This window comes from Sceloporus occidentalis, unplaced genomic scaffold, assembly GCF_023333645.1.
Source record: "Sceloporus occidentalis isolate IW3139 unplaced genomic scaffold, rSceOcc1.0.p SCAF_1, whole genome shotgun sequence".
NCBI lineage: Eukaryota > Metazoa > Chordata > Lepidosauria > Squamata > Phrynosomatidae > Sceloporus > Sceloporus occidentalis.
The window spans coordinates 117,753,700-117,766,017 of NW_028316981.1; the positions used below are offsets into that span (position 1 = coordinate 117,753,700).

The window sequence follows — 12,318 nt, forward strand, 5'->3', positions numbered from 1 at the left end:
CCAGTCTTATGTGCAAAAATGGATCTAAAGCATCTACTTGTGGGGTATCAGCAGGTAAGTCTGGATCAGACTTACAAGATGATCCCTGCTAGAACATCACCTATAATATGCTATTTGTAGCAAGGATATGGGAAGGAAATGTTGCTTGAAGGTGCAAAGATCTGAAAACTAACACAAAGCTGAAGGAATGATGGCTGGAAAGCTCAGAGAACAGAGGTAAAAGAAAAAGCCAACCAATCAGATTCTATTAAATAGAGGTTAGGTGGCCACCTGTCAGATATGCTTTAACAATAAGTTCCTCAACTAGCAATAGCACTTTACATTTCTATATTGCTTCATAGTGAACTAAGCATTCTCTAAGTGCTCTCTAATTAACAGAGAGTTAGACAAGATGGCCCCTTGGGTTCCAGCTCTATTATTCTGATTATCAGTATCGGTTATTTTTTATCTTGGTTACCTAAACCCTGCAGCTGGCAAAGCTCATTAGCAACACTCTTCACCAAATCTGTTAAATTAGAAAATGATTACTCCAAAATGCCAGATAACCTGCTTAGGGGTACTTAGGGAATCAGAATCTCTGTGCTGGACATCAAGTGGCACTTGCTGGCTCAACCAGTTTGTTTGATTTGTTTGCTATATTACCTTTTGCCACCACTAAGGTAAGGCTAGGAGAAGGCACTGACATTGGCAAGGGCTGCATTGAACATAAGCATTGGACCTGTAACAGACAATGCCTATAGCTGGTGAAAAGGATAGCACAAAACTTACTGACCTGACAAACCGGATGCCCACAAAGACCACTCATGTATCATGTCTTATCACATTTACTCACATAAGAGCACTTTGGCAATCCATGGTCATGTGTTCTTTTTCCCCGCATTGCCCAATGCCAGCTTCCAAGACAAGGGGGGAAGACAATTTGTCGCAGCAGCCAGCCACCTCCTGAAGCCAGCTGCTGTGTGAATGTGCACACAGCTGTCCTATTTGAGAAAGTGTTAGTGCTAGGGCTACTCCTTCTCCCTGCTTCCAAAGCTCGATGTTGCTGTGTGCACATTCACACAGCAGCCCCATACTCTGGGAAGAAGAGGTCAAGCAGTCGGTGCAGCCAACAACTTTGTGCAGCCAACAACTTTCTGAAGCCTAACGGCTTTGGGAAGATGTTGGCGGCCAGAGCTGCACCTCCTCTCCCCTCCCAAAGCATGGGGTTGCTGTGTGCAATTGTTGTGACAGGGAGAGGAGAGGGATCATACCCTCACACCACATCACTGCCTGAGAAGAATAACCGTAAGGGATCTACTATACCAAGGAAGAAATGGAATAGCAGTGAGACTGAGAGCTTATTGACAAGTTTTACATGTCAATATAAAAGTGCACAACAGTAACAAATTGAATGCAAGTCAGCAGCAGGATGAACGCGATGTCCTCTGATAAGTGATTCCAATTTTTAGCCTCATGTAATAATCTCCTAAGGAAGCCTGTCTTGTTTTAGCATTTTTTTTAAAAGGTCTTGTTTGCTGCCCTGAGTCTTTCAAGAAAGTCTATCAAGCTTTGATTGCTATCAGGGAAACTTCCTTCAAAAGAAAAAGAACATTCCAACCATAGGAATCTAATTCTCTAGCTTTTTTTTTTTTTAAGTTTCCAGCTCTTAACATTCATTGCTGTTCTGCTACCCTCCCTCTTCCTATTTTAGAATCATGGACTTCCAGCAGTTCATGGTTACTTTCTCTTAACATGGTCAATTGTTTTCACAGTCTCAAACATTTCCTTCCTCTTAGTCAGATACTTGCTCTAAAAATAGCATGTCCTTCTTTGTTTCCTCGACTTTCGTTTGTCCAGAACAAGTAGGAGCTGTATTTACCCACCATATTCCATTAAATACTATTGGTACTTTTGTACTTCCATGTCTACTATGTCTACTGTGACATTTATGAGCTAGTAGTCCACTCCTATTTGCTGATGTGGAAATCCTTTACAGGAACTATAGGTTACTGTGCTGACTAGAAGAATGCATCACATGATGGACACTCATCTCTTCCTATCTTTAGTGAAGGCATTATACATTGTCTCCAAATCAATACAACCCCAACAGTTCATTTGGTCCCACTTCTTTCTCAAACATCGTTAACACTATTCAAGTCACAAAGTTATTACTGTTGTGTTTTTAGAATATTGTTCGCTTATATTAAGAATTTAATGTCATTATATCCAGCCAGATCCTGCTTATTTTCTGTAGAGTACTTTTCAGAGTTTTCCAGAGCCATCCAAATTTATTTGGAGATGTTCGTCTCAAAATATCATTATTCAGATCCAGTCACTTTTCCTTTGCTCGTTAAATTTCTAACTATAGGCATGCTCTGGTTAACAAAGCTAAAGAAGCTTCTTTTTACACCTCTTCATTTTTTCCCCTTGTTCACTACCTAGCTGGAAGGTTTTTTTTAAGCAGCATTAGCATTTGGAGGATGGTAAAGAAGAACTAGAGAAACAGACTGTTGGTGCTAGATTGCAACAGTGTGTATGCAGAAAGTATAATAAATTGGTAGGGGAAATATCTTCATTCAATTATCCAAAAGCGAAATTTTTAAAAGTGGCAGTGGAGCTCTTGTCACAGACCTGCAGCTTGCGACTACTTGTTGCAGACATGGTTGCTCAAAACTGTCTACAGCTACTCTGTATCACCGTTAGCTATCTCTCGCTCTTTCATTTGAAGCACAATACCTGGAGCCCCTCTACCTCCCCTTTATGGGGAGGGGGGGATACTTTTGATTGGCTGGTACCTCACCCCAACCAATCCCATCTCCCCGACTAGCAATCACTCTCAAGAGCCCTCTCTAAGAGGGTGATCCACACACTGTCATGCCACCGGAAGTTCACAATTCAAAGCCTCTAAACCAGTCATAAGAGAGTTTGGAAGAAATTAATAATAAACAATGCAGTTACTAGCAACAAGATGATTTGTTGTAGTAGTAGTAATGAGGGCATAACAAAGCACCTTTTAAAAGCAATGCAACAACTGGGCATGAAGTTACTTTATGGCTCTAATGACTAGCACCTAGTTACCATTTGAAATTATTTGTTCTGGGCATTTAAAAGCATTTTCAGAGATATTTGAAAAAGCATTTTCCAAGTTTGCTTCCATTCTTATCAGTAATGATAGTTGTTCCTTTAATGTAACGAATAGTTATAAAACAGTAACAAGCAGCACAAGGAGGAGTAAGTTTTTGTATTCTAAAAATAACAAAAAATGAATAACTTTTAAACTCTATAATCGATAAAAGAAAAAAATACTTTTAAAAAAGTTAACTCTCTAAGTCCTGAGTTACAACTGCCTGCATGTATGCAACTCTACTGATGATTGTTTTTAAAAAGTAGCACACTAATCTCTTATTAGGGCCTTTCTACACAACTGGTTTTTAATGCAACAAATGTGCAGTACCTACCCATGCCTTGTGCACTCATCTTCCTCTGTGGATGTAGTTGTGTTCAAGTTACTGATGCGGCAAGAACAAGCCCTTACATTTTTTAAAAGGAAAATGTAACTCTTCCCCTAGGAGAAGATAACTGTTGGTGTCATAACTACAGTACGCAAGGTGCCTGGACAAGTGCTACAGGTTCCTTCTAGTTTATACTGTTCATAGTGGGCTACATTCCTAGTATAGTTCTATCAACACAAGCATTTCCTGAGGGAAGATCCACCAAGAATCCTCCTGCAGTTGGAAAAAAGGAAGGTAATATTTGCCGTTTTCCTCTTCTTCCTGTAGTCCCTAGATCAAGGAGAAACAATGTGGCAAAGTGGTTTGATTGTTGGGTTTGATTCTCAGCTCAGCCATAAAACCCACTGGGTGACCTTGGGCAAGTCACACTCTCTCAGCCTCAGGAGAAGGCAACCACAACGGCAAACCTCCTCTGAACAAATCTTTCCAAGAAAACCCCATGACAAGGTCACCTTAGGTTGGAAATGATTTGAAAGTGCACAACACATACACCTGTAGTCCCCAATGCTACCTTCTCTATTGTTCAAGGATGCCCCAAACTGGAGAAGAAGAAAAAGGAAAAATGAGGCGATGGCTGCTCTCCCCCACCTCTTTGTTGCTTTTTAAAAGTGGTTTCTTTCTTCCAGTTCATCTGCACCGTCCAAAAGAAACAGGCAGGAGAAACAGAATTCTATATTTTGAATTGAAGTACTCGGGTTTTCAAAAGGGTAATCAAAACTTGCTGGCAGATACAGATGGAAAACTGACATTAGCAAGCAAGTGAAATTTGCCTCTACTACAATGTTTGCAAGACCCTAAAGCATAGCATCAAAATTACAAGTAATGGTTGTGCATGATACTCTCCACTAAACTACACAAAACATACACAATAGAAGGAAAACATTTTACGTTTTGGAGGAGATGCCTTTTGGCATGGTAAAAAACCAAAATAATCAAAAGGGACTAAGGCAACTAGGAGCCAACATAACTGTTGCTGAATTTCTCTGTGCCCAACACAAAATTGTGTAGCAATTAAGAATCCACATGTGCTGCCAGAACAATTTATGTAATACATTCAGACAAAAAAGTTGAGCACTCTGATGTCTGGAATGCTGAAGCCTTCATCTCAGATACAGGTTGTCTTAAGGGCAGTAAGTCATGTTCCGTAAGAGGTCTACACTTAATACCAATCTCCTATGTTCAGCTGTTGCACACTGGCTTTAAGCCCTTCAACTACGATGTAGCAGGAGGGTGGAAGATGAAGGGCAGAGTAGCTTTGCCAGAGGCTAGAGTGACCCTAATCAATTTCCCTGGGAATAGATTTAACAATTATGTCCTAACCCTGCTATGCTCAATATGGATCTGAAGCTGATTCAGGCCAAGAAACAAAATTAGCTGGCAAGCAGGGAGTCAAATAGCATCTCCCTCTTTGGCTGTTGATTAATACTTGCCCATCCAAGCTTTTACTGAGCCAATGGTGGCAGCTCCACTTAAGATCCAAAGCACAAGTTGTCTTCTATGGCTCAGTGCCCTGCAGTGGTTTAGCACAAGATGATGGGAAAAGCCAGCCTCCAAAGAATTATGAATCCTATCTCAAAGATTTTCTTGCTCAAAGGGAGCATCTAATAACCATGCAACGCATGTACCAACCCCATTTTCCCTGTAACATAAGACATACACTCCCTATCAGTGGTATCATATGCAATTGCTATGCCAAGGCAGGGCTACTGGGAGAAAGGGTGAGGAGAACACTTTGCTACTGCTTGCCTTGCTTTCACAAAATGGAGGGCTGTATGCTTCAGTGCAAGAGAAGAAGAGTGCCATTACTGGGGTACTAGAAAGCATGATGTGTGATGCTGCTGCAGAATGATGATGCTGCAGAGTGAAAGTGATAATGATGCTGCAGAGAGAGTAAGCAATGGAGATAGAGCAGCAGATGGAGCAGCAAGGTAATGGGGGGGGGGGGCTTGTTTCAGACAACCTCTTATGTAGTAGGACAATAGCCGCCTAGTGAAAAGAGATTTTAAATTCCCAAATGGTCAAAATGATACATGTTTTGCATGGCCATGTGCAGGATGAGTCACCAGCACCTACTAAATAGGTCACAAATGGATATTATTGAGCTTAAAGCAGTTATGCACTACAGATATTTAAATGCTGAACAAGATTCAAGGTGTTTTTTATTATTATTGTCTGGAACAAATTTCTTTGATTTTATGATTTAAAATCCCAAATATAAGACCTCCACATAACATCAGGGGTTGTAATAATAATAATAAAATAAAATCTTTATTTATATGTCCCGCCTCTCCCCATGGATCAAGGCAGGAATACATCAGACAAAATCGCTATTACAATAAGCACAAATTTATCTTAAATTACAACAAGCAATTAATAAGACAAAATTTAATAAAATTGATATAAATCCATACCTATATATGAGTAATGGAGGTAGAGTGTTACCTAGGTTCAGTTATGGTGGATCAAATGAATAGGCCCGCATGGCCTTTCTCTCAATCCTACTAAATTCTGAAGTATCTGGCAGGGACCAGGGCAGCTCCACTCTTGTTTTGAAACTTCATCGCTCCCACCCCCACTGCACTCAGACATTTGTCTGGTTCCCTCTTTGCCTCCTTTGGCTTCCAGAATAAAACATTTTTGCTTAGGAAGGCCTTTGGCCTATATGCCTCTTTTTCGTGCTTAAGATCATAGAATCATAGAATCGTAGAGTTGGAAGAGACCACTAGGGCCATCCAGTCCAACCCCCTGCCATGCAGGAAATCCAAATCAAAGCATCCCTGACAGATGGCCATCCAGCCTCTGTTTAAAGACCTCCAAGGAAGGAGACTCTATCACCTTCCAAGGAAGTGCATTCCACTGTCGAACAGCCCTTACTGTCAGGAAGTTCCTCCTAATGTTCAGGTGGAATCTCTTTTCCTGTAGCTTGCATCCATTGTTCCGGGTCCTGTTCTCTGGAGCAGCAGAAAACAAGCTTGCTCCCTCCTCAATATGACATCCTTTCAAATATTTAAACAGGGCTATCATATCACCTCTTAACCTTCTTTTCTCCAGGCTAAACATCCCCAGCTCCCTAAGTCGTTCCTCATAGGGCATGGTTTCCAGACCCTTCACCATTTTTGTCGCCCTCCTTTGGACACGCTCCAGTTTCTCAATGTCCTTTCTGAATTGTGGCGCCCAGAACTGGACACAATATTCTAGGTGGGGCCTGACCAAAGCAGAATACAGTGGCACTATTACTTCTCTTATTTTATAGAGAATTTTATTTTATATAGATATTTTATTTTATATAGATATTTTAACTGTGTTTTATCATCTGCTGGCTTGTTGATCAATTTTTATCTCCTCCTTCGTACTTGTATGTTTATGAACTTACTATTGGATTCCACCTAAACATTAGGAGGAACTTCCTGACAATAAGAGCTGTTCGATAGTGGAAGGCACTCCCTCGGAGTGTATTCGGGTCTCATTCTATGGAGGTTTTTAAACAGAGGTTGGATAGCCATCTGTCGAGAGTGCTTTAATTGTGAGTTCCTGCATGGCAAGGGGTTGGACTCAATGGCCCTTGTGGTCTCTTCTAATTCTATGATTGTATACCACTTACTCTCTTTTGCACAGTTGCTTGTCCAGCGAAGGGTCTTTTCACTCTACTCAGTGACAGTGTTTTGATCTTGCTTTTACTGCCATAGTTCCATCCCATGGAATCCTTGGATTGTTAGTTTAGGGAGAGCCCTTTGGAATTCTCATTCACAGAGCTTCTCTGGTGCCAAACTACAAGTCCCAGGATTCCACAGGATGCAGACATGTTGGTTAAAGTGGAATCATAGTACTGTACTTATGTAGGGCCCTAAAACCAACCAGTCTCATTAGTAATTGAAGTTTAGGGTAATGTGGAATGTGGGTTTCAGCCATCAAATAATATTATGATTTTCTAGTTAAACTAATGACATTAAAAAATTGAGAATTCACACAACTGGAAATGCAAAAGAGGTCAATTTGATTGAACACAGTTTCCCCTAAAAATAAAAATTTGAGCACTCAAGTTTCTAATCAAATATTAAGATTCTCTTTTGAAATCTTGGCAGTTACAGTGGGCCGTTGTTATCCGCTCACCCACCTCCCCCCCGTGGATACCAAAATCCATAGATGCTCAAGTCCCATTAAATTCAATAGCAAAATGATGTCCCTTTATAGGAAATGGCAAAATCAAGGTTTGCTACTTCAAATGTATGCTTCCTTTGAATATTTTCAAGCTGTGGATGCTTGGATCTGTGAATAAAGAATCCATGGATGCACACTTGATTGTAATTTTGCAGTTGCACAGCAGTTACATGTGGGGAACCAGAATGGTGTAGGTTTGAGTGTTGGACTAGGACCCTGGACACAAGGGTTTGAATCTTCACTCAACCACAGAAACCCGTTGGCTGACCTTGGACAAGTCACACTCTCTCAGCTCAGTGAGAGGCAATGGCAACCCCCCCAACAAAACTTGCCAATAAAACCCCGTGATATGGCATTTTTTGGGTTGCCATAAGGCAGACATGACTTGAAGACACAGAACAAGAGGAAGTAACATGTAAATATCTATGTTAGACCTATTAATGATATTATTTTGAATTATTTACATATGTTACCTGCCCCTTTCTTTCTTTTTTCCCTTTCCCTCCAAATGAAATCCTTTTAAATTATGAGCATATTATCTGTGTTGTTGTAAAACAAAACTTCTCATTAAACTTTCTTCAAGTAAAGGTCTGCATGCTTTTAAAATTATTGTGCTTTTAAGGATTTTCATAAGCTTTTGATTAAGCTATGCATTTCTGGACTTTTAGCATGAAAATATTTCCTTTTTATTGTTTCCTATGGCTAAAGGGAATCTTGGCAACAAAACAGAGAAACTCCCCAAATAGTTGGACAAACTAGGCTGATCCAGGAGATTTGTACTGACTGTTAACAGTCTATCTATGATTATCTTGAGGAGTCCCAACTAGGGTGTGGCATAACAGTTTGAGCATTGAACCATGACTCTGGAGACCATGGTTCAATTCTGCATTCTGCCATGGAAACCCACTGGGTGCGCCACACATTCTCAGTCCCAGAAAACCCCATGATAGAGTCGTCTTAGGGACACCATATGTTGGAAATGATTTGAGGGTGTACAACAACTACTAGGTGAGCAATTTTCTCTCCCAGATGTGTAATCATCTGTTTACATTCTGGGACAAAGGCAAACCATAAATCATATAGGACTTTCCCATGAACAGCTTTAAGTAGCTGCTGTATGTGCCTTCTGTGCAGGTTTCTGATGGTTGCTTTGATGGAAGGGCTAAAGACTTCACCCAGAAATCCCTGGTAACTGAGACAACATATGGACCTTCAACTAAGAGTCAGATTCCTGGACTATCATCTCTGTACCATCTGCTCTGTATAACTGACATGGCAGGATTTTGGAGACTTTGGTTTAGCTAACACTGGCTTACAGAAGTGATCAGTTTAGGAAGTCAGTCTGGGAGAGTCTCAATAAGTCAGTGTCAAGCCTTACTTCAATAAACTTCCCGAACCAGCCTGGCTCTAATCCTTGGAAAAATCTACAGACAAATGCAGATCTGCCATCCCTTTTTCCACAGTGGGTGGGCGCCAGGTGGCTGACAAGTGGTATATTTGTTTATTGTTATTTAAGCCCCTGAGGTTGCCAAGCCAATGTAAACTCAATGAAAAGACAGCCACACTGCAGCCTGGGTTTGGACAGTGCAAAGCATGCAAGCAAAAGCAGAGCAGAGTTCTAGAGAGGGAAAAAGATGTTTTTGTTTGAAAGAACATCTGTGAAACCATGAAACCAGCACAGATTTTTCCATAATGATCATCAAAACCCATCCTGATTTAATTAGTATGCTATCTTCATGAGAGATTGACAGTTATTAATTCCAGGGACTAATAAATTAATCATCATCATCAGACTGCGCAGTTGCCTTGCTGGCTAGCACCAATAAAACTACACAGGAAGCTAAATGGACACCAATCATCTGCAATACACTGCTCCCAAGTATTAACCTCAAGTTTGTTTCCCTAGGAAAAGTTCTCATTTTTTTTTACTAGTGAGAACTGGAAGGTTAAAAAGGTCTTAGAGTGACACAACTACTCTTTATCAACAGACCCACTGGCAAGAGCTGGGTAGAAGATGCAGGTGATCTTGCACCTTGCTCCAACCATTACACTTTACTTCCTTTCCAAGAAGATTGTCACAGGTTCTGAACTTTTCTCTTCCTATGCAATAGAGCCAGGCACAGCACCGAGGAGAGATGCCAATGCCAAAAGCATAATAAGGCCAAAGAGGAATCAGATGTTGTACAAGCTTCTATTTTAGACCACGCGGCGGTGCCAAAACATTACTGTCACAGCTTTGTTTAAACATACTCGAGGATCCATGAACAGACTGCACTGAATCTCTTCTGCTTGAGAGAGGCAGTAATGTATAGTACAGACAATGCAAAGGCTTACTTTCTATTTCCAACCCATCACCTGAGGTAAAGTTCTCCAGGAATCAAGATATAACCAATAATAGATGTAGAATATGATTTCACACCAAGTTAAGAATGAAAGCTGTAGCTTTGACTGGTGGTGGCAAGAAAGAGCAAAAGCAACAAGGACCGGTCTGTGTCTCTAACCCATAATGCTCTGTCAGCTGAAGACTAGAATTCCCTATGTCAAAAAGTCTGATTAGGCATTTAAAATGAAGACAAAGGGATTCCCTGCCAAGTGAGAAGCAGCCAGAGGAAATACTGCAAATAAGGGCCAAAAGTAAAAGAGTCTAGCAAGAAATTCTTTCTTAGTAATGCCATATCTGCCAACAAGCACCAAAAAGCTGCAGTTCTGCCCCAAACATGGCAGGACACCCAGGTATGCTTCAATATCCTTATTCTTCACAGTCCAGATTCTGTATTTCCTGTTTTTGTAGCCCAAGGTACACATCCCAGCCCAGGATTTCCTCTGCCCCATCTAGGATTCGCCCCTTCTCACTCTCTGCCCCTCACTCCTGGAACCTTCTTCCCCCACGAGCAAGAGCCATCACTTCTTTAACCAGCTTCAAAAAGGAGTTGAAGACCATCCTGTTCAGAGAAGCCTTCCCAGGCATTGCATAACTGTCACTTGCTATTTGATGTTTCTTTGTTGTCTGTTTTATTGAATCATTTCCTATATTGCTATGTATTTTATATGTATTATCCTACTAGAAAGGCCCCTTCCCCTCCACCACTCCTTTCTCCTTTTGTGTCGTGTCTTTTTAGATTGTAAGCCTGAGGGCAGGGAACCGTCCAATTAAAAAGATTGTATGTACAGCGTTGTGTACATTTACAGCGCTTTATAAATAAAGGTTAATAATAATAATAATAATAATAATAACATCACAGTCAAATCCAGAGAAACCATAATGCAGAGGTGGGCAACCTCTGGCAAAGTGCAACTCCCACCAGGCCTAAACACTGGAAGTGACAGCCCAAAAACATCTGGAGGGCCTAGGTTTCCCACTTCTGCCATAATCCAAGAGCTATTTTATATATATTTTTAATTGAGCCAGGAAGAACAGAGAAGGGACACTTTGCCCACACATCACTCCCCTGTATAATCTCTTGCTCCTTCCCAAAGCTTTCTCCCTAAAATGGGCAGAATTTGAAGCAGAAAAATGCTTATTGGGGAAAGAGCCTACCCATGGTTTTTTATTTCCTATAGTTTATGCTAGTCACCCATGTCATTTCAGTAAGTAGTTCTTTTTTTCATGTCTGGATCTTCATTCTTTGCAATAGACCACTGTAGGCTTAGAGTTTGTAAAGATGATTCACTAAAGTCAGGGTTTAAATTGCTTAGTGGCTATCAGTGAGGCAGAGCTGGTTTAGTGTGTGTACTTGAGAAACACTGGGTTCTAAGGCCAAAATCACAGTCAGACACTAGGAAGCCTTACTGTCAGTTAGAAATGTTAATTTTTGTGGCTGGGAGATTCAGAGACTTGTAAATCAAAAAACAATTTCCTTAGCTCTGATGTCCCTAAAAGGAAGCAATGTGCCCTTCAAAATCAAACAGTCTAGCACAAATAACTGAGTGAAGAGTAGTCACAACCAAAATGTCTCTCAGAATGGTATCATACCACGTCTAGTGTCTTCTTTGGATGAAGTCACTGACCTGCTCCACAGTGAGCACCAAATACATGCAAACATCTTAAGGGGAAAATAGCTAATAATAATAATAATAATAATAATAATAATAATAATAATGTTTATTTCTAGCCCGCTTTTCCAAAGATCAAAGCGGGTTACAACATGGATACATCGAACAGTATAAAAACATCATTAAAAACATTCCAATAAAACATTTGAAATTTCCAAAAATAAAACCAGAGAAACAAACTAGCCAAATAGCAACTGTATATTGGGAGAGAAAACAGATGTCAAGACACATGGGGAAAGCTTGTTGGAAGAGATAGGTCTTAAGTACCTTCCTGAATTGGTCAAGGGAGGTGACAGAGCGGAGGTTGTCAGGAAGGGAGTTCCAGGTCTGCGGGGCCGAGACAGAAAATGCCCTTTGAGAAGACAACATATATCTTGCCTTGGGAACCCTTAGCAATTGCTTCCCGACTGATCTGAGAGTGCGGGGCGGATTATATGGGGAGAGGCGGTCCTCCAAGTACCCTGGGCCCAAGCCATTTACGGCTTTATAGGTAATAACCAACACCTTGTATTGCGCCCGGAAGCGAATGGAAATTGCTTTGGACCTGTATGGGTTAATTTTGGGGGTGGGGGGGAATCTCACATCCATTCCTACACCCCGCGAAGCCATGCTCCAT

The 12,318-nt window shown here is 40.9% G+C and overlaps 1 protein-coding gene across 4 annotated transcripts in view; it reads right to left on the reverse strand.

Annotated features, from left to right (window-relative positions):
• Positions 1–12,318, reverse strand: part of PRKACA (protein kinase cAMP-activated catalytic subunit alpha) — a 78,907-nt gene that overhangs the window by 34,405 nt on the left and 32,184 nt on the right. The window lies entirely within an intron of this gene.